The following is an 18,999-nucleotide window of genomic DNA, read 5'->3' on the forward strand; positions in this document are numbered from 1 at the left end:
GGGCAAAACACACAGAGCCAAAACTAACAATCCATAAGTTAAGTTGAACAGCAACAGAATCAAAAGCTTATTTTCAAAACGAATTGTCTTCAGTCACTGGCAGAACAAGAATGGAGAGGGAGATAACCTAACCTCTTTGGGACAGGGAGTTCCACATATGGGCTGCTGCAGCAGAGAAAACCCTCTTGTGTATTGCCACCAGCCATCTGTCAGAAAGCAATGGAATGTACAACAGAGCCACAATAGCTGATCTCAAAGGACTGGCATATTCAGTATATTTATGGTAAAGCCCACTTCAAATTTCTCTAGCTCTATGCCTTGGTGTCTTTTTGCCTCTATCCTATGCCAGCATATAGTAAGAGTGCAATACTGAAGAGGCAGGCTGGAGAGAGAAATGGCTGCTTGGCTTCTGGCCCACTACAGCACTACTATTAGGTAAGCCCTCTTGCTTGGGAGTAAGGGAAGGGATGGGAGATGGAGCATCATAACCAAAAGGAGGCCCAAATGGTGGTGTGTCCTAGGAATGGCAGGCAAAGTGTCAGCACCAGTGGGCCCTGCTAGGGTACACAGTCCTTGGCACATGCCCCAGTCTGCTGGGTGCTGGTGCCAGGTCTGATTGCAAAGCCCGACGATTTGTAATGAAACATACATAGCTGGTGTATTGGTGGAGCATCACTGTGTTGCAGAGAGCTGACCATAAGCTTATAGATATGCTAAATTCACTAACAGCAATCTTAATGATTAACACATGTATACTTTTATTAATGCTATTAGATATAAATGTTGAAGCTAAGATGAAGTTTAATCTATTGCTTTAAAAAAGCCCACAAAGCTTCTGTAGGAAGTTATGAGGGTTTTGGATAAGAATCTGAGCCTCGAAGGGCTCCATACACTTTCTAATTCCCCCTATGTTCTCTGCTTGCTATCTTCAATAGAACAGTAGAAAATCTCACTTAACTCAAGACAAATTGGCTGCAGCATTTGCAGAAGTGAAGAGAATGTAAAAGTATAAAATGATATCAAAGAACAGGCAGATAACCATGTTTGCTGACTTTCCAAATTACTTTCAGGTGGCTTGGTATGTTTCTGCTAAGAAGTAAGTTTTTACAAAATGTATTACATTACTTTTGAGGTAATTTTCTTGTATTATAGTTAAAAAAAAAAAACCAAACACCTGATCCAATTTCCACTGTAGTCAGAGGTGTATTATGCATAGAAAATACAAAACGGCAGGGGGTACAATTTCTGGAGGGCAGGCATACTTTTGCAGGAGCAAATTGAACCTGCTGTTGAAATACAGCAGGAGCAAATCATATTCGCCTGGGCTCTCAACACTCTGATTGTGAGCACTAATCAAGTAGCTAGAGGCACAAAAGCTCAGCTTACTAGCGAGCGACATACAGGGAGATTGGTTTCAAGCTTTCCTTAATAAACCTGCACCAGAGTATGCCAGCCTTCACATAGGGCAGTGAGCTTGAAAATCTATGGCTTTGTTGCCTGGAGTATTCCATATACATGATTTAGCAATAATGAAGCTGCCCCTCATGGTCAAATCATTACACTGGAATGCTAGCCCCTTTGTGCTCCTGACAAATGTTTAAGACGTGAAAACCCCATTGGGATTGATACAGGATGGCAGAACTTGCCAAAGTTCTCTGAAACAAGCTGATTATGGGTATAGGAGGGTTTAGATGATAAATCAACACGCATGAGAGAGAGAGAGAGAGAGAGAGAGAGAGAGAGAGAGAGAGAGAGAGAGAGAACTGGAGGAAGCCTAATTTGTGTGTGTTCTAACAGAGGAACCTCCATGATGGAAGGTCAAAGAAGATGTCCTGGGATGGTCTGGTGCTATTCTAAGTTCAAAGTTTCCCAGAGAGGAAGCAACTGCTGGTGGAAATGGAGAAGGGAATCTTTTAAACTTGAGTGCAGTGACCATTAACAATGCACTTGTCTTTGACAAGCAAGCAAGCAGCTCTGTTGAAGAAGAGGAACAGGGCCTTGCATTGTATGGTTAGTGCACAAGACCTCCTTGGCCATTTAACAGTCAGCCATTCCACCTCAGCTGCTGAAGAAACTACCAGTGGGATCCTTGTATTTTATTCCTTTCATTTACTAGGCAAGTTGCCCCAGAGACTGTTAGGTGGAAAAGCAGGTTATACACCTCCTGAACAAAGAGATAATTAAAAAGTGGTCAAGAATTGGCTTACATAAATCACCACAATGACTGTGGTGACTAATGGCAGCTCAGGAATTTGATAGATATACACAAGAGGATTTGCAGGAACACTAGGAAATAAAATGGTTGTAGGGTAACCTGAGAACCATTAGGCATTGGGATGGCAACAGGGAAGGGGACTTTCCCTCTTGGTGCTCATCAGATTGAGGAGATAAAAAGTTGGTAACCATCTGAAAGACTGAGCAATGTTCATTGGCTCTCTCTCTCTCTCTCTCTCTCTCTCTCTCTCTCTCCCTCTCTCCTCCTTCACTCACACACACTCCTTAAGGTGTGTGGATAAGTAGAAGCAAAGAGTGACAACTCTTACCCATATATAGGAGACACAGACACATTCCTTTGAGCATACAAAGCCACATACACAAAATGGATGGAGAAACAATTCATGTGGATCTGTAGTCTTTGGATGGGGTGGAAGAATATTATAAATTCTAATATATTAATATGCTGCTTATCACTTCACTTTCCATATACATTAAGAGGGGAGATTCTGTTAATTACATTTGACTAGTAATATACAGGCAGTTTACTATGCATGTTTATATTTTTGATGTGACTTGAAAAGCTCTACATGTGGCCCATTCAGAAGTCTATTGAATATCCCTTATGTGACTCATTGATAAGACACCAAAAAGTCTTTTTATGGCACCTTAAAGGCTAACAAATTTATTACGGCATAAGCTTTTTCAGGGTAGCTGAACAGTTAATGGCAGCCTTCCACATGCGCAGCTATACACATGGGAAATCTTTCACATCTTGTCATGAATGGGTGGAGGTTCAGAGAGAACAACCCTACTCCTTCCACATGTTTGGATAGTAGCTGAACAGTATACAGGGATTGAGTATGGAATGTACAAAGAGCTCTACTAGAACAGACTAAGTGCTAGGGCTGTGCTCCATATTTAGCTGAGGCCTGAGCCAAATTGGCATCTTCAGAGGCTTTTGGGCCTAGGCTGAGTTGAGTTCAGAGAGCCCCAGATCACTACAGGTCAGGTACAGCGGCCCAGAGTGATCCGGGGCTATCAGGGGACAGAGCATAGTGCAGGAGGAAGAGAACTTGTAGTACACGCAGGGCATGGCGATGGCAGTGGAAAAGGGAGAGCAAGAGCAATGCTAGAACGAGCTGAGGATGGAGCTAGACCATGGTGTGGATGGGGGGATGCTGGTGGGCTGAGAGAAAAGGGCGAGTGGGGGCATCCTCCCATGAGGTGGCAGCAGGGCTGAGCTCTCTCTTCTTCCTCTTCCTTGCTTGGTTCTTTTCAGAGGCTGCCCCAACCCACCATGGCCTTCAGTGGCAGCGGTTCCTATCAGGCACTGCGCTGGTACTGCTGAAGCTCCAACTTTGCTGCAGCTTCAACTCTTTGGCTCTTCCTCACCCACCTGCTCTCCATTGAGGAGGGCTCTCTCCCTCTGACCATACTGTTAATTTTAAAAATCCTTAACCCCACCTTACCCTGAATACCTTTGGGGATGGATCTGGGCTGGGGTGGGTGGTCCCATCTTCAGAGAAGGGTGGATTGGCCCTCCTTGGATCAGGACCATATCCAGCATCCTTTTTCCCAGAGGGCTAGCCAGATGCCTCCAGGAAACCCACAAGCAGAACATTTGGTCAATAGCTCTCTCCTGCTATTGTTCCCCAGTGACTGGTATTTGGAGGCATGAGGAACACAGAGGAATCAAGATGATGGGTGATCCTCCAGCCCACAATATTCAGTAGGGCTGTGCACTGGATTTGGCTGGGCTAATTCAGGGGGAAGTAGGCATCAGTTGAGTCAGGTTCAGACAGCCCCAGCTCACCATGAGGCGTGGAGGGCAGCCCAGAGTGATCCAGAGCCTTCAGGAGATGGGCATCAAGCAAGAAGGAGAGGCAGGCATGGGGATGAAGAAGGAGAAACCACAAAAAGGAGGGACCTTCGGGGCAGTTGAGTCTTCACGGGAGAAGGTAGAAGTTTGGGTGGGTTGATGCCTTTCCACCTGACCTCTCCTTCTTTTTGCCAGGCCTCTTTCTTCCTGCCTCCTTAAGCAGCACTACACAGGATCAAATCCACCAGCTTGAGTCCTAAGCAGAGGACTCATTCTTGCGCGGTGTCAGATGCTAGTCCTTCACAAGCACCTTCTCTGCAAGGAAGTGAGGGTGGGGCTACGGCAGTAGGACTAAGGCTTTTAAAAACCCTCGTATAAACTTATGGTTGGAAGCAGCAGGGAAGGAGGAGAAGTTCTGTCACCTTCTCTCCAGCACCTGACCAAGAGCAGGTCAGTTTGATTCAGCTGCTAAGTGAGAGGATTCTGTCCTGCACATTGCGGGTGGAAGCTCCTTCATGAGGGGCTTCCCTGCACAAAAGCCACACAGTATGGAGCAGCACCATGTAGGATCAAACTCACCTGCTCTTGGTCTGGTGTGGGGAAGAAGGAGATGCATCTTCTTATCCTTCCTGCCCCCAAGAGGAGCATGTATTTAAAACAGAGATTAAAAATATCTTAGCCCCACCCCTAAATGACTTCAGGGATATCCAGGGCAGAATGAGTGGTCCCCAGGCAGCACAGGGAAGATCAGCCAAATCCAGGGGCTACAGATTGGGGCTATGGGGCAGATTGGTGGGACCCTGCCCTGCCCCAGAGTTCAGCATAATTAAGTCAAGTGAAATCAGTTGGTTTAACTATGCCTAAATCCGTTCTGGGTTTGAAAAGTGTGCATCACAACAGAGAGAGAAATTTAATTCAGTTTACAATTAAAGGCAAATCTACCTAGTTCATACTCTTCAAAATAATGTGCAAACTGAAACACAGCCATCCTTTGAAATGTGCACTTCTCTGAATTTTGCAATGCAGTTTTCCAGCCAAGTAATGTGTACAAAATTTATTGTCGTCATCATCATCATCATCATCATCATCACCACGCCCTTTCTCCCAGTAGGAGCCCAGGGCAGCAAAATGCATATACTCAGGTACAGTGTGCATTAAAAATGCATATCTTTGTGAAAACAACTTACAAAAATTCATGACAGTAATGGAAATTGCTTTGCAGAAATGTGAATATTAGTCAAAATTGAATCCAAAAATGTGTTTATTAAGAGGAATTTATACTAAAATGCTGATGAATTTTCATAAGGACATTAATCCTCCCTGCCCCAAACTGAAGTGTGGAGAACGGAATTTAAGTTTGGAAAAATTAGAAACTGACTGCAACTGAAATTGATATATTCACCCATTTCTAATTCCAAACTAATTTATATGAAAGTTGTTGTTGTTGTTATTGTTTATTATTATTATTATTATTATTATTATTATTATTATTATTATTATTATTATTATTATTATTATTATTATTATATCCCATCTTTTTCCCTAGTAGGAGCTCTGGGTGGCAAACAAAAAACACTAAAACACTCTAAAATATCATAAAAACAGACATTAACACATATTAAAACAAAACATTTTCTTTTTAAAAAAGCTTTAAAAACATCTTAAAAAGCAATTCCAACACAGATGCAGACTCGGATAAGGTCTCTGCTTAAAAGGCTTGTTGAAAGAGGAAAGTCTTTGGTAGACACCAAAAAGATAACAGAGATGGTGCCTGTCTAATATTTAAGGGGAGGGAATTCCAAAGGGTAGGTGCCACAGCACTAAAGGTCTACTTCCTATGTTGTGCAGAACGAACCTCCTGAATAAGATGGTATCTTGAAGAGGCCCTTACCTGCAGAGCGTAATGATTGACTGGGTATATAAGGGGTAAGACAACCTTTCTGGTATCCTGGTCCCAAGTTGTATAGGGCTTTGTACACCAAAACCAGAATCTGGCTGGCATCGTGAATAGTGAGGAAAGGGCATATGTGGAAGGAGGGATTGGATTCATTTAGACCATAACATAACACCTTGAAAAGACATACCAAGTTTATATAATGCTTGCCTTAAATTTAAGCCTTTGGAATCAATGTGTTTGTGTTTACTTCACACACACACACTCACACTAAAAAACACAAGAATTTATCTATCCCTTTTCAAGTGTGAGTCTATAATAGTCTTTTAAAATGGTTGCATTTGATTGCCTCCAATATGCTACTGGTCTTGTCAGAAAGCAAATTATCTCTTTATATACCCAAACTGGTAGAAAGATCTCTTTTGTCTGCAATGGTTTTTTCCTCCAGCAAGATTTATTTTAATTAAGTTTAGGGAACAGCATTCAATTGTATCTTCCTTACATCAGACTACAAAGTATATATGATTGGCCTTTTATCTTCCAGACTAGAACAATGTGGCATGCCTATGACAATGATTTTGAACACATTTGATTAGCATATTTCCAAACCTGTATATAGAAAATATCTTTTCTTAGCAGAGATGACTTGGCATAAAATGTTAGATCCAGCAACATATGTTTTAACTGAAAATTAACTTAATCAACCACCCATCTCTCCCCAATTTTGCTATTGCTAGAAAAAAAATAATTTCAAAACTGAAGAAGAAAAAAATGGTAGACTTCACTCAAGAAAATCTGAAGAATGAATATGACTAATTTTATTTTGTCTGAATGTTTTGTTGGTGGCAGAACCATATGAACAAATCCAACTAGTCAGTTTCTTCTACAAAGCAACATTTTCTGGGCCAGCTTTCCTTTGAAACTCTTTTTCTTGATGTAAAGATCTCATACATCATTTCTCAAACATGTTACCTATATAAGGCTTGATTTCTTTTGCATATATTAAGGCTGCAATCCGATGCTCAAGAGGGCTTACTTCTGAGTAGGCATGCATCATCCAGCACTGTAAATAAGGGAAATAAACACATTTAAACCTAGCATACCTTTGTAATATATGAAAATATGAAATACAGCATTCTCTAAATTTAAGACCAATATTTTGCTTCATGGTGATCCCTCCAGTGCCATCTATGTTCAGAATGAAACTGCTATATGAGGAACTCAGAATCTGCCCTGTTGGGAGGGGGGTCTCCTTGTATTTCATACCACCTATAATTATTCCTCAGGAGTACCCCACCTTTCTTTCAATTTTATGTATAAACAAAGACAATTAAAAGTTGTAGGCCCTCAGTCTGTGCTGTTTTCCCCCCCAGTCCTCCAGAGGCGTGGGGAGTGGGGAGAGGCAAGGGAGAAGTTTCTTTGTACAAATAGAAATCCTTATGCTATCCAACAACTACTTTGTTGGATACTGCTCTATTTATTTATTTATTTATTCAATTTGATTTGTAGGAGCCCAGGGTGGCAAACAAAAGCACTGAACACACTCTAAAACACCATAAAAACAGACTTTAAAATATAGTACAACAAAACATCCTTAAAACAAAGTATCTTTAAAAGAATACTTAAAAAAAGCTTTTAAAACTTATTTTTAAAAGTGTTAAAAACATATTAAAAAGCATTTCCAACACAGACACAGACTGGGATAAGATATCCACCTAAAAGGTGTGTTGAAAGAGGAAGGTCTTCAGTAGGTGCCAAAAAGATAACAGAGATGGCACCTGTCTAATATTTAAGGGAAGGGAATTCCAAAGGGTAGGTGCCACCACACTAATTAAAACCTCATTGTCCATTATTTCTATCCCACAGGGAATATGGTCCACCAGATAATGATGATGATTCATGGGAAAATACAAAATACATGGGGTTTTACTCAATGCAGCCTGAGTACAATGATGGTCCTGCAAGAGGAATTCACCATTCACCTCTTCCTCCGCCATGAAGTCCCCTGTGCCCCTGTTGAAAGTCTTCAATGAAGAAAATAAAAAAGAACACAAACTCTGGCAAAAGAAATGCAAGAAGACAATAAGGGATGCTAAAAAAGAATTTGAGGAGCACATTGCTAAGAACATAAAAACCAACAACAATAAATTCTATAAATACATTCAAAGCAGGAGACCATCTAGGGAGGCGATTGGACCCTTGGATGATAAGGGAGTCAAAGGTGTACTAAAGAACGATAAGGAGATTGCAGAGAAGCTAAATGAATTCTTTGCATCTGTCTTCACAGTGGAAGATATAGGGCAGATTCCTGAACCTGAACTAACATTTGCAGGAAGGGATTCTGAGGAACTGAGACAAATAGTGGTAACGAGAGAGGAAGTTCTAGGCTTAATGGACAATATAAAAACTGACAAATCACCGGGCCCAGATGGCATCCACCCGAGAGTTCTCAAAGAACTCAAAGGTGAAATTGCTGATCTGCTAACTAAAATATGTAACTTGTCCCTCAGGTTCTCCTCCGTGCCTGAGGACTGGAAAGTGGCAAATGTAACACCAATCTTCAAAAAGGGATCCAGGGGGGGATCCTGGAAATTACAGGCCAGTTAGCTTAACTTCTGTCCCTGGAAAAATGGTAGAAAGTATGATTAAAGCTAGATTAACTAAGCACATAGAAGAACAAGCCTTGCTGAAGCGGACCCAGCATGGCTTCTGCAAGGGAAAGTCCTGTCTCAGTAACCTACTAGAATTCTTTGAGAGTGTCAACAAGCATATAGATAGAGGTGATCCAGTGGACATAGTGTACTTAGACTTTCAAAAAGCATTTGACAAGGTACCTCACGAAAGACTTCTGAGGAAGCTTAGCAGTCATGGAATAAGAGGAGAGGTCCTCTTGTGGATAAGGAATTGGTTAAGAAGCAGAAAGCAGAGAGTAGGACTAAATGGACAGTTCTCCCAATGGAGAGCTGTAGAAAGTGGAGTCCCTCAAGGATCGGTATTGGGACCTGTACTTTTCAACTTGTTCATTAATGACCTAGAATTAGGAGTGAGCAGTGAAGTGGCCAAGTTTGCTGACGACACTAAATTGTTCAGGGTTGTTAAAACAAAAAGGGATTGCGAAGAGCTCCAAAAAGACCTCTCCAAACTGAGTGAATGGGCGGAAAAATGGCAAATGCAATTCAATATAAACAAGTTTAAAATTATAGATATTGGAGCAAAAAATCTGAATTTCACATATACGCTCATGAGGTCTGAACTGGCGGTGACCGACCAGGAGAGAGACCTCGGGGTTGTAGTGGACAGCACGATGAAAATGTCGACCCAGTGTGCGGCAGCTGTGAAAAAGGCAAATTCCATGCTAGCGATAATTAGGAAAGGTATTGAAAATAAAACAGCCGATATCATAATGCCATTGTATAAATCTATGGTGCGGCCGCATTTGGAATACTGTGTACAGTTCTGGTCGCCTCATCTCAAAAAGGTTATTATAGAGTTGGAAAAGGTTCAGAAGAGGGCAACCAGAATGATCAAGGGGATGGAGCGACTCCCTTACGAGGAAAGGTTGCAGCATTTGGGGCTTTTTAGTTTAGAGAAAAGGCGGGTCAGAGGAGACATGATAGAAGTGTATAAAATTATGCATGGCATTGAGAAAGTGGATAGAGAAAAGTTCTTCTCCCTGTCTCATAATACTAGAACTCGTGGTCATTCAAAGAAGCTGAATGTTGGAAGATTCAGGACAGACAAAAGGAAGTACTTCTTTACTCAGCGCATAGTTAAACTATGGAATTTGCTCCCACAAGATGCAGTAATGGCCACCAGCTTGGATGGCTTTAAAAGAAGATTAGACAAATTCATGGAGGACAGGGCTATCAATGGCTACTAGCCATGATGGCTGTGCTGTGCCACCCTAGTCAGAGGCAGCATGCTTCTGAAAACCAGTTGCCAGAAGCTTCAGGAGGGGAGAGTGTTCTTGCACTCGGGTCCTGCTTGCGGGCTTTCCCCAGGCACCTGGTTGGCCACTGTGAGAACAGGATGCTGGACTAGATGGGCCACTGGCCTGATCCAGCAGGCTCTTCTTATGTTCTTATGTTCCATGAAGTTCTCTTCTCCAGCCCTTTCTCTCCTCTGCTCTTTTTCTTCTTTCTAATTTTTTGCATGATGGGAGTGGATGGAGGATATAAGCAAATGATTGTGATGGAAAATGGCAAAGAGGACAAGATGAGAAACTGAGTGTGATTTATGTTTATTATTAATTTTAAAATAGACACTTGAAATGTTTAAATTAAAACCTCATTGACCATGATTTCTATCCCATAGATAGGGAACATGGTCCACCAGATTACTGTTATTATTGTTGTTATAATGCCCTTTCTCCAAGAAGGAGCCCAGGACAACAAACAAAAACACTAAAAGTACTTTAAAACATCTTAAGAACAAAATACTTTAAAACATATTAAAAGAAGACATCTTAAAAACATTTTTAAAAATCAACTTCAAAAACATCTTGAAAAGCAATTCCAACTCAAACACAGACTGGGATAAGGTCTCTACTTAAAAGGCTTGTTGAAAGACAAAGGTCTCCATTAGGCACCAGAAAGAGAACAGAGATGGTACCTGTCTAATATGTAAGGGGAGAGAATTCCAAAGGGTAGGTGCTGCCACAATAAAGGTCCATTTCCTATGTTGTGCAGAATGGACCTCCTGATAAGATGGTATCTGCAGGAGGCCCCCACCTGCAGAGGGCAGTGATTGACTGGGTATATATAAGGAGTAAGATCATCTTTCAGATAACCTGGTCCCGAGCTGCATAGGACTCTATTATTGGACTTCAGCTTCCATCAGCTCCAGCCAGCATGGCCCATGGTCAGGGATTATGGGTGTTACAAGTCCAGCAACGTCTGGAGGGCCATGGATTCCCTATCCTTGATCTATCCCAATCCATTCTTCCAAGTGTGGAAACTCTGATGTTCAGTCAGCAGTGTGCTCATCAAAGTCCACATAGGCTGACCTTCCCAGAGAGGCTTGCCCACTGCCTGCATTGCAATTTTTTTGGACTGCATAAATATGTTTTGATTTACCTACGCATTTTAAATGTTTTAACTTTAGTTGGTTTATTGATTAGATATATTTTATTGTTGTCAATGTTGTACATGTTCTGGAATCCTAATGGGATGAAGGGCAATATTGTGCATATTTTTAATTGACTTTCATGGGTGATGTCTGTTGGTGTCCACCCATTTGCACAATGTAAATTTATTTGTGGAATGCCTTAGGCAGCAATTGTTTGCCCTCTTACCTGCTAGTAAGCCCCACTGAAATCTATTAGACATTTCTTTCTGATTGGAGATTGTTTGGGTTGTGCTTTAAGTCTCTTTGAAAGATGGTTGCTGGTCCATTGTGAGCCAACAATGATAACAGCCCTGCTGGATCAGCCCAAAAGCCCACCTAGTCCAGCACTCAGTTATCCCAGTGGCCAACTGGACACTTCATGGAAAGCCCAGAAGCCGGAAACGAGCAAAACAGCACTCTCTTGCTCATGGTATCCAGAAAAAATGGTTATCTTAGCATTTTTTTTCTGTTTTACCTGATTATATCATTCACAAAGCAAGTGAGCAAACGATCTATGAATATCAAATACCAAATGAAACTATGTCCTTTCCTTGCAAATATTTCAGCGTCATGCAGCCTTCTCTCAGCAAAATCACAGTATCAAAGGCACAGCCATGTATAAATGCTGTCTCCTGTCCCCCTTCTCAGTGGGGCCAGGTTGTGCCCTGTCACAGTAGGCAACATTGAAGTCAGGTTGCACCTGGTGGAGAGTCAGTGTGGGTTAGGTCCCTACTGGCTCTGGGAGCCAATGCACAACCTTGGCTGGCTCTGGGGGTATTGCCTGGAAACGGACCAGATAGAAAAGCATCTCTCCTGGACTGCACAAAGGATTTAAAAGGAGACCTAACCTGCCGCAGGCCCAGCTGCCTTCCTGTTGCCAAATGACTGACACACCCTCCTTTCCTTTGGTTTTATTCACCTTGCTGTGATAATTGCTGGTCACTAATTTTACCCATTGTCCAAACACCCCTCCCATTGGCTGTCTCTGTTTCTTCTGTCTTTTGGGTCTGCGTGGGCTGCTATGCGCGAAAGCACTGCCATCAATCAAGATGGTGCCAGAGGCTTCAGCCCCTTAGGGAAACCTCAGCAGCCATCTTGGCACAGCCTCAAAAGATAGGAGAAATGGGCAGGCGGAAGAAGCTCCCTCTCTGTGATCTGCGGCAGCTACTCTGCTGTGGATCATGGAAAAGGAGTGCTACTCCTCCCTCATCCTATTGAGAGACCCCTCAGGGGCCTCTGTGGCTCCAGGGGCCCTTGGCCAGGACCCGACCTGGCTACCCTTTGGGACCGGCCCTTCTTCCTACTTAAAACCAGTCCAGTTTATGGCATTGATTGTCAGCTTCATCCTCCTTAGCCTTGCTGTAGGACTCAGTAGGGAGGAGAATGGGGACAAAACTAGAACCAGTTCGCTCTACCTGTCATTGGTTCTGGCTCCACCTACTATTGGCCTCCCTGCCTTCCTCCTCACCTGTCCCAATGGGCACCACCAGTCACAACATCACGTATCTTACCTGTGTGCTCCCAGATAGCAGGTGAAGGCACACAAGTGCTACAGGGTTAATCGACTTACTTTGGAAGTTAAATATATCCAGTACAAGTTTGCCATCAGACAGTCTTAGTCATTGATCCCACTGTTTTAGCAATTTGCCTGCCTGTGTTGTAGAATGTGTTATCTCTTTCCCCTCCTCAGATATTTACAGTTGCACTTATCATGTGAGTTATAGAGCTCTTAGTGCCCGCACAGAATTAAGTGTCAGATAAAATCAGGCCCAGTGTTTAATGGCATGAAATACACTTAACTACAGGGATTTCTCAGTGTTGGTATTCTAGCACAGAAACCTGAACTGAGCATTGGACTTATGTTCAAACACCAGTAATTGCATTAATTTCCAAGACATTTACTGGTTGGTGGTAGGGTATGCTGAGCTTAATAAGATCAAGTAAAGCATTAGAATGTGATGTTTATTGAATATTAGTCTTGTATTTTTTTTCTCACTGTATATGTTGATTATATATATTTTTAATGCTATCCAGTCTATGGATTACAGATGTATTTAATAAAAAGGGAACATTTCATAATTTCATAATACATGCTTCTTCGTATCCAGCAGCTTATTAAGAACATAAAAAGAGCCCTGTTAGATCAGGCCAATGGTCCATCTAGTCCAGCATACTGTTGGATGCCTGCCCAGCATCCTGTTTTCACAATGGCCAATCAGATGCCTAAGGGAAGCCCAAAAGAGGGATCTGAGCACAAAAGCATTCTCTCCACCTGCAGTTCCCAGCAAATGGCATTCCAGGCAACTGGCACTTCACGACGTACAGTCCTTTCCTGGGGAATTGTGTGGAGTATAAAGATTGCATCATTATAAAATGATGTATCGTTGGTACATGACTCCAGAAAAGTTGTCAAAAATGTATAGTAATGTTTCTAATGTATGTTGGAAATGTAAACAACAAGAAGGATCTTTTTATCATATGTGGTGGTTGTGTAAACAGGCAAAATAATTTTGGGCACAGATAGGTAGGATGATGCAAAAAATCTTAAAGATAAATATTCAGTCAAAACCAGAATTTTTTTTATTGGGTTTTATGGATAAACAAATAGAAAAGAAATATGGAAGAATAATATTATATATGATCACGGCAGCAAGATTACTATATGCACAAAAGTGGAAAATGGAATCGATACCAACAATGGAAGAATGGCTATTGAAATTAATGGACTTAGTTGAGATGGACAAATTGACATGTCTTATTAGAGAAAAAACGACAGATACATTTCTTAAGGAATGGAAGCCTCTTTTGGACTTTTTGTTGAAAGAAAAAAATGAAATGATGATAATGGGATTTGACGATTAATTAAGATAGACTTTGGAAAAAAGTGAATTTCGTATGTTCTAGGAGACAGGTTTGATATATATTATATACTTATAGCTGATCTGTAACAAATCGGAAGTCAAGTTTTTCTTTTTATTTTATTTTTTCTGTTGTATTGTTTTTGTTGTATTTGTATTTGTTTTTATAAAAATTTGAATAATAAAAAAATTATATATATATATAAAAAATAAATAAATAATAATAATAATAATAATAATAATAATAATAATAATAATAATAATAATAATAATAATAAAAGATTGCAGCACCCATGTACCTATGGAGACAGCCATATGAGGGTTTTTTTCTGTACAAAGTTCCAAGTTTCTATTTGTGAAATTTGGGATGGGGTGGATGGTACCGGAGCTGCCATCTCCTTTTTTCCCTTTTTCTTCAGGCAGTAAAATGTCTTGAGCTGACTCTGAACATTATTATATAATCAAAGTGGTTTCCAAATGTTTACATCAGGGACTTAGGGCGTAATTCAACTTGCATTAATGCCAGGTTGAGGGAAGTTGGATATGGCATACCTCCAACTGAGCTGGCTCTGTCCCAGCTCAGCCGGGCTATGCCAGGCTACAGTGTGATATGCTGGCATAAGTCCCTTATCCCAGCTCAGCCGGAAGTCTGCCAGAGAAGCCCAGCCTGGTAGAAGGGCAGCCGGTGCAGAAGCCCTGCAAAAGGGGCATTCCAGGGATGTGTCGGAGGAGGGGGTCAAGGGGAGAAGACGTATGTGATATCCAGGTCCCATTCGGCTCCCTCCCACAGCCCTTCCTTTGTGGCAGCTGGTATGCTGGGAAAAGGAGTGGCAGAAGGAAACCAGTGTTTTCTTTCCTTCTGCTGCACCCTGCTAACATTGCCAATGTCCTCACCTCCATGAGGCCTCTGAGTGGCAGCTGTATGTGGCAGCCTTTTCTGCCAGTGTGCCTCTGCCAGCTGTGCTCCCACTGGCCTCTAGCAAGTTGGATTGCTCTGTTAGACTGCAATCCTATGAATATGTACCTGGGAATAAGTCTCATTGAACACTGTGGGACTTACTTCTGTGTAAGAAGCATGGTTAGGACTATGCAGTTAGTAAGGTGGTCAGGTGAAAGACAGAACAGAGCTCCTGCAGCTTTAATAGTACGACAAGCTAGACCTGATGAAATTCTCTCTTCTACACAACTATTAAAGTTGTAAGAACCCTCTGTCCTCTTTTTCAGTCAACCATCCTAGCTGTTCGCCATATATTTGTCACACCATTTCTCTCTCCTATTTTTTTGGATGACCAATTTGACACTTACAAAGTGATGCAAAAGTGCCTTACACAACAAAAACAAATAGGAAGATTGGCATTAACTCTGATTATTCTTCCAGTTAAACAAATGTGTGCAAATCTTCCAAAGTGGTCACACTAATTGAAGAGATCAGTCTGCAAAGCTTTCAACTTGTCATTCAGCTTACATTCACTGCCTTTCAGTTTGGCATTGAATACAACACTGTTTTGATTTTGTTTGATTGCAGTATCTAAAGATTGCCAAGCCACATCACATAATACTGGATATGACAGACATCTTGCCAAGAACTGACTGTTATTTTGAACTTCACGGAAAACAGGCTATTCATAATTAAAATAGTTCAGCTTCTTTAGGAGAGCCAGATTCAAGTTGTTCAAAGGTATCCAAACGAATATTTACATGAATTCGTTCAAATATCTTTTTCTGTGTTTTTTTAAAAAATACTTGCAATTTGGGAAAGGGCCATAGCTTTGCATGCTGAAGGACTGGGGTTGAACTGCTAGCATCTCCAGATAGGGCTGGGAATGTCTCCTGTTTGACACCATGAAGAGCCACTGCCAGTCAGTGCAGACAACACTGAACTAGATGGTCTGCTTCAGTATAAGGCAATAGTGTAGATGCAGGAAATATGTAGGGATAGGGTTCACTGCCTAGTTCCAATCCGCTTGTATTCTGATGTCTGTTGTTCAATCCTGATTCGCCTTTTTTTGTTCCTGCTTGCTTTTGCACTTGCCTATTCAATTCGCTGCGGGGGGGGGGGGGTTGGCAGGGGAAAAGTTACATGATTTTTAACATAAATAGTATTCTAGTATTGTATAGTTTATTTATATACCACTTTTTGGGCAAAAGGCCCCCAAATTAGTGAACAAAATATTATACAACATTACAAAAAAAAAAAGATTACATAAGAAATTGCCAGTAAAATATATACAGTAAAAATACAATGCAACAAAACCAATGCAACAAGAACAATGCAACAAAAGCAAAGGAAAAAAATTGCAACAAAAACAATGTTTTCAAATGATGCACACAATTACCACAGCAGATGTGGTCTTAGGAGAGGCATTCCTTCTTTTCTCGGAGGCACATAATGTCGTTGCACAAGTTGTCCCTCTCCACCTCCACTCGGCCCTTGTTGGTGGTGAGCTGGTCCACCTGCCCAGGCTGCAGGGAGGATGTCCAACTCCACAAGTGACGTGCTGCTACCTCACGCCTGGAATGGACTTGTAAAGGTTGCTGTGGAGCTTCTGGGCGGTGAAGTGGTAGCTGGGCGGGCACTGCTCACAGTCCTGAGCTCCGTTGGGGCTTCTCTTCTTGGGTGAGGCTCCCTCGAGGATGCGCCAGTGTGGTGAGTCTCGCTTCCCAGAGAAGGGTACAATGAGGACCAGCAAGGACTGGGGCAGTGGTGAAAGCCAGGGCAGAGAAAGACCAGGTGGAGGGGGCATGAAGACATTGGGCAGGCCTGAGTCAGAACTACTCCCTCCAGACCTCCCCACAGACCTTTCCATGGGGCTGGCAGGCCTCCCTGAGGCAGCAGCAGGTGCAAGCAAGGCAGCCCACATAATGCTTATGTAAATCCATGGAAGCTAATGAATAATAGCAATTGTAATTATGAAGATAATTACATAAAATTGGGGGAAAGGAAATTCAGGGGGAAAAAGGTGTGTCGATTACAGCCACGGCCAGCTGCAAGCAATCAGTGCCGGTCTGAAAAGACAGCAGACTGATTCAGTCAAAATCTGGTACTAAGGGTATATGTGGCAAGTTTGTGCCCACCACAGAGTGGCAGTGGCATTGTTGTGTTTCTTTAAATTGGTTCTACAAGGATTGTACAATGTTATGATTTTCTCTTTGGATTTAAGTCATGTAAAAATATTACTCTTAACTTCAGAAAGGGCAGATAAAATTCTAAACCTCATCTAAATTCCCACAGATGCAGTGGGCTGTAGATGAAGAACCTGAGATGATAATTGACTTGTACCTCATTAAGGATGTTTCTCTCACCAAAAAAATCAAAAGATACACTGATTTTAAAATGAGTAGACTAACAATTTATGGTTGCAAACCTACACATACTTACTTGGGAGCAAATCCCATTAATTTCAGAGAAACGTAGGTAAGTCATGCTTAGGGTGACATCTAATAACATTGGCCTGGACCTGACCAATATCTTTCCATTGGTTACAAGTGACTTTGGATAGTGTTTATATATTTAAGGAACAATTCTAACTATGGTAAATGAGCATAATTTACACTGGCGTAAATTAAAATGGCATAAAGTACACCAGATCCAAATCCCATTCAGGAGTGAGGCTACTGCCAGCTGAGCCAACCCAAGCTTGGCAGAGGGAAAACAAGCTTTTAAAATAATGTTCAACTTACACCACCCTTTTTGCTGGTGTAAGTTCTACTAGGTTGCCAGGTCGCTTGACTGAGTTGAACAGAGTTAGGATCCAGTGCAAATCCCCCCCTGCCCAGTCACACCCATACCACTCCCCCACCATGCCCATTTGGGAGGACTTATGCTGGCCTCATCTAAGCCAGCTTCAGCTAATGTAGCTGAGCCCTGGCTGAGTGCAGGGTTCACTCTTCTTTCAGACTTCTTCCAAAAATCAGTTCTCAATCCAGCCCTAGAGCTGTTTACAATCCATATAATAAGATAGACAATAAATACACGTGCTTCACAGGCCCTCAAATAAGTGGATTGTTATGCATCTAGGTACACGCTGTGCAGGCTAGGCTTGTCTTTGTCTTAGATCTTAATTGGTTTAATTCAAATTATCTTGAAAAACAGATTAAAAAGGAAGAAATTAGCTGTCTGAGAACTGTGAAATAGGGTAGCAAAAATACTGAAATATTATTTAGACAGTGACCTTGTACTAAGCAATGTCACACCATTAACAGAAATACTGTCTTTAATTTTGCTCCATTCACCTTGGGGAAAAATAATGCACAGTCCTGAGAAGGGTACATTTGATGGGTAGAGCTAGAGTGGGGCCTGTACCCTGTGACAGATATATATATATATATATATATATATATATATATATATATAAAACTGCCAGCTTGGTAACAGCATTTGTATGTTAGCAGCTGATGAAGGCGGAAGCTGAAACATTTTGTTAATACAATAAAAACCTCTGTTTGGTTAATCACAATTACGTTCATATATATATATATATATAAAGGAATTATTTGTTTCAAAATGGAAAAGGGGAAGGGAAACGTGAGATTTTGAATAAACAGAAGCTGTTTAAAGTTTTCAGATTGTCCTTGCTAGTCTTATCTCACAATAATGAGAAGAATTCAAGCTAAGCTTATAGCACACTATGTGCAATTTCCAAGACCAATAGTTTGATTTGTCATTCAATTGTTGTTATTATTTATTTATTTAAAAATTTTCTATCCTGCTCTCTTTCCAAAGAAATTCAGAGCGGCATAACAGAACATAGTGGAATATATTCTAAGGATCAATTCATAAATCCATTCTAACTTGGTGAGGTGAAGGTTACTGGATGAGGAGTGAGCACTAAATCCATTGTGATCACTCAAGTCCATCATTATAAAATGATCTCTCAGCAATCTCCCTTCCCTCCATAAAGAGAGATAAAGTTGGAAACAGTAGACTAATATGAATACCCTCCCTTTGGACTGAGAAGCCTTGTTTTTTCTATACATCAAATAGGATATTCCAAGGCCCAATTAAATTACAATCTTTTTCCTGTTGCTTTACTTACATTAGGGGTGGGGTACCTCAAGCCCATGGGCCAACTGCAGCCCTCCAGGCAGAGATGGGGTAGAAATTT

Source organism: Rhineura floridana, chromosome 7 (assembly GCF_030035675.1).
Source record: "Rhineura floridana isolate rRhiFlo1 chromosome 7, rRhiFlo1.hap2, whole genome shotgun sequence".
In the NCBI taxonomy this organism is placed as follows: domain Eukaryota; kingdom Metazoa; phylum Chordata; class Lepidosauria; order Squamata; family Rhineuridae; genus Rhineura; species Rhineura floridana.